The 4,402-nt window shown below is 53.6% G+C and overlaps 1 protein-coding gene across 1 annotated transcript in view; it reads right to left on the bottom strand.

The window, feature by feature from the left end:
* The window catches only part of Zhx2 (zinc fingers and homeoboxes 2), a 148,399-nt gene extending 144,493 nt beyond the window's left edge, over nucleotides 1-3,906 (bottom strand). Inside the window, exon 1 of the mRNA XM_021216901.2 lies at nucleotides 3,514-3,906. The gene's annotated coding sequence lies outside the window, so the exon portion shown is untranslated. The remainder of the gene's footprint in view (nucleotides 1-3,513) is intronic.
* Nucleotides 3,907-4,402: the final 496 nt, after the last annotated feature.

Raw genomic sequence — 4,402 nt, 5'->3', positions numbered from 1 at the left:
TCCCTTTCTCCACTTCCTAGGCTGCAGACAGCTTACTCCCCCCCCCCCCCCCCCAGCTCTTTTTCACTTCCTATCTGAGACTTCAGACATCCTACCTGCTAAATCAACAGCTACTCACCCCCTTTTCCGCCCTGTAAGCCAAACTCTATTAGGGTCACAGCAGTAAAGTGCTTGACCAAGAACACTTGATCAATCTCTCCCTGGTCTACTTGGGTCACCACACAGCATAGCTCTGGTGGAGGCCTGGAGACAGTGCACTTCCCTTCTCTTAAACTTCAGGCCTAAGACCCACATGCTAAGGGTGACACAAGGAAAAGACACAGTTTGGGTTCCCAAGGATACAGCTGAGGCAGCATTCCACCCCCCAACCCCCCAAAAAAAGTCACGTGGCCTTTGGAATTTCTGTCGCTCACAGCTGAATCCATGCTATCCCATGCAACCTCGCCCAGGCATTGTTCTTTCTCATTCACGGGTCAGTTTAGATGCTATCCCCTCAAGGAGAGTCCCCGTGAGGCCCTCTGGGAGAGCAGCACAATCACACCCTCCCTGAGCATCCACAATGGCTGCTTTCCTCAATTATAGCACTTACTTAATTCTGCTTGATTGGGCCTAATGAGCGCTCCTACTGTCTGTTCAAACTCCTAGAGGGTAGGGGGTCTTTATCCCACCAGCATCTCCATTAGCGTGGAGCCAAGCTTTGTGCCGAGCCCAGGGGCTCTGGTCCCCGAAGCATCCCCACAATGTCTGGTGCAGTGCACTGTGGTGCAGCAGTGGGAGCACCCATGCTGCGGGTGCTGACACTGAGACTCATGAGCTGTTTGGTCTGGGACAAGTGAGTTGACCTCTCTGCCTCTGTGCTTCTTCGTCTATAGAGCATAGGAAAGTGTGTAATGACTGTGGGCTCTTGTTAGGATCCAGAACATTATAGTTGTTGAATGAACAAATGCATCAAATGCTTACTCGCCAAACAAACGAAGAGACAAATGAAATCCAGACGAGTCCCTGATGAAGACCCAGGGCAGTAGCTATTGCTCTCAGCTCTGCCTGCACTTGACCCAGTGGTTGGTCATTGTAACAACCTCCTTGTTATCAGAGATGAATGTCACAGACTCTCTACCTTGCGCCCTGTGGGTTGGTCAAGCTTTCTTTACCTCTAGGAGCCTCCGTTTCCTCCATCAGAATCTAAAGACTATACTAATAGTTGGTTTGTGGGGTAATGGTGAAGATTGCATGATAAAGCATGCTAACCATCCAGCAAGCCTAGATACTGTAACAGCAGTATTCGGAACACTTACCAAACAGCAACATGATCCCCCTCCCCCCCAGAGTTGTTAAAGGCACAGTGTTCTCAAAACCACCAGGGCCCCGATGCACCAGGATGTGATCAACATTGGACAAGTCAAGTTCCTCTGTTTTCAACCTGGGAATCCAACATTTGCAGTGTATTTGCTTTTTGTTTTTCCACCTCTCTCTTTAAATGACGAGTCACTGATTTATCCCAAAACTTCGGCCTTCTGAATTTTCTCCTTAGCTGACATCAAACCCTGCTAGAAAGTAAGGTACAAGTTCATAGAATAGTGATGAAGTCGAGATTTTTTTTTTTAACAGTAACAACATTCCACACACCACAGGCCTGATTATTGTCAGGGAGACTTTTTTTAAAAATCTTATTCTTAGATTTCCCCCTGGCCTTAAAAGAACAAATGTAAACAGCTTTATGTAACTTTCACTTTAAACTTAAACCTTTGTGTTGGTCCCACGGAATCACTTGCCGGCCCCATTAGTCTATTTTTACTATCAAACAGGTCATTTAACAAGATATTTATTCCTCTTGGCCATCATCCAAATGCGTTTTGACATTACTGCCCTGGGTCTGAACCGCTTAAACTGGAGGCTCTTAGAAACAGAAAATCACCTTTTGACTTAAGTCTCCAGGAGCGCTCAGCCTCTCTTCACTTCCATGGCATTAAATTCTGCTCTACTCTTAGAGCAGCCGAACCGAGAGAGTATGTTTTAAGAGAATTGTTGTGGGGAGTCCAAGAGCTTAGGGGGGTCACAGAGAGGCATTCCTGTCTCCTAGGTTCTGCTTCAGCACGGAGCTGGCCTGAGAACTGAGGAGCTGTTCACTTCCAGAAAGAAAGATCTTCAGAGAGTAGCAAAGGGAGAACTCTGGGCTTTAAAGGACAGTGATGCCTGGGGCCCCAGCTGAGCCTTGACTCTGAAGAGGGAGGGGCACTCCCTCCTCCTCCCCGCCCCCAACAAAAGGCCTTCTCGGAACAGTGGAACACAGAGACCCCACTGGCTTTGAAGCCAATCAATCAGGTGGAAGTCTGGGCAAATCACGACTTGGCTACCGCGACAGGTCTCCTCCACCCACCCAGTTGGATAAGTCCTTCTCATCCTCCTCCACCACCTTTGGAGCACAGCACAGCTAGGGGGCCAAAGGGACGTTCCTGTGATGCTCCTGTTTTCCAACTTTCCGAGCTTGTTGGGTCTCCTGCAAAGCTGCTAGGGAAAGGGCAAGTTTGCAAAGCTCAGGATCTCAAGTCCTGGGGGAAGCCACAAAGACGCTCCAACGCCAGCCAGCAATGCTTAACCTCTTGTGGGGCAGACTGGAAAACGCCACGGTCACTCAGGCGGGAGACCCGGGCTCCGGCTGGTCCCGGCAGGCCAGGGACAGCAGGGCCCCCAGGGTCCGCGCGTCCCCCGCATCCCCCTCCCCGCGCACCTGAGCGGGGCGTGGGCACAGCGCCGCACTCAGGCCCTGCCCGCAGGTCCCTCGCCCGCCGCCCGCGCCGCGCCGCGCCGCGCCGCGCCGCGCCGCGCGCCGGCCGCCTGCAGCCACCAGGAGCGACGCGAGGAGAGGCAGCCTCAACACGGCGTCATGCTTCCTGCCACCACATTACGGCGAATCGTCACCAGGAGAGGAGAGCAGAGGGGAGAGCGGGGGAGGGAGGGGAGCAGCCACACGCAGCCCCCAGGCTTCCAAAAAACACCGAGACGGGGCCACGTCCCGGTGGAGTCCCCACGGGACCTGCCCGGTTCGCACAAAGCGCCGCAGTTTGGCCAAGAAGGCAGGAAGCCGGCCACAAAATAAATAAATAAATAAAAAACAGAGTCGGGTCTACGTAACGCCCTGTCGAAAGCGGACGCCATATTTTTTTGTGGCTTATGTCGACATAGGGAAACGTAGACATGTTTTTCCTCCTCCTCCTCGGTCTGGCTTCCATTTATCCAAACTTGTAATCAAAACTATTTCATTAAAAAAAAAATCTCCGTACTCCCCTCCTCGAAACCGCGGATTTCCTCCCACCCGCAAAAAAAGGGGGGGAGCCTGCACACCCCCTCCCGCGCACCCCCATTCCTAACCCGGCCAAGTCCCATTAACAACACATTTTCGGGAGCCGCGGCGGCGGTGGGAAAGTTGGGCTAGAGTGGCGGGCGCCCGGCGTGTCGGGCTCCGGGCTGGCGGTGCCCGCTGCGGGTGCTCCGCGCCGGGGCGAAGTTTCTTACCTGCGCCGGGGCTGCGAACGCGGGGACCCGGGCTGGGAACGCGGAGACGAGGCACGGGCGTTCCAAAATGGAACTCTGCTGGCTCCCCCCACCCACTCCCCACTCCCCACCCGGCGCCCGACTCGGGCTCCGTGGGAAAGAGGTGGTGGTGGGGGAAAGCCAGCCTGGCAGACAGACAGACAGACAGACAGACAGACAGAAAAAAGCCCCCGTACGGAGAACGCTTGGTCGAAAATTTTAAAAGAAAAAAAAAAGAAAAGAAAAAGAAAAAAAAAAGAAAAGAAAAAAGAAAAAAAGGGGGGAAATGCCTCGATCAGTGGGGAATCTACGCCAAAACCCACATGATCTGTAACGTCAGCATGCGTATTTGCATACGATACCACCACCGGAGCTGCCACCCGGGCTCGGGTTCCGCAGAAAGTTACAAAGTGAAATTCAGGCCCCTCCGCAGACTCCGGCAAAATGTCATTTTTAGGAGGGAGCTGCTGGTGGGGGGAGGCTGCCCCTAAAGGCTCAGATGAGTGGTCATCCCGGGTGTGTGTTGGGGGAGTGCTTAAAAGTCTGAGTCCAGTAACGGACTCATTGGAATTTTTGCGGGAAGAGGTGGGGGAGGCGCAAGCGAGACCATTGACTATTGAGCACGACCCGGCGCGCGGCCGGGGCCAAACCCTCTCGGTGCAATACCCATTTTCTTTATGAAAAGTTCAAGGTGTCACTGATGAGCTCAACAAACTGTTGATCCTCACCACGTGGAGTGGCGGACTGTGAGACCGCAGGGCGCTAGGGTTTGCCCGGCGCCAGCAACTCCCCAGACTCCAGGTCCTCCTGCAGTGTGTGGGGGCAGAACGCGGGTGGGGTCGTCACGCGCCCTGAGTTCGGCCTACGTTTT

This window comes from Mus pahari, chromosome 17 (genome assembly GCF_900095145.1).
Source record: "Mus pahari chromosome 17, PAHARI_EIJ_v1.1, whole genome shotgun sequence".
Lineage (NCBI taxonomy): Eukaryota > Metazoa > Chordata > Mammalia > Rodentia > Muridae > Mus > Mus pahari.
This window is presented reverse-complemented; position numbering and strand designations above follow the sequence as displayed.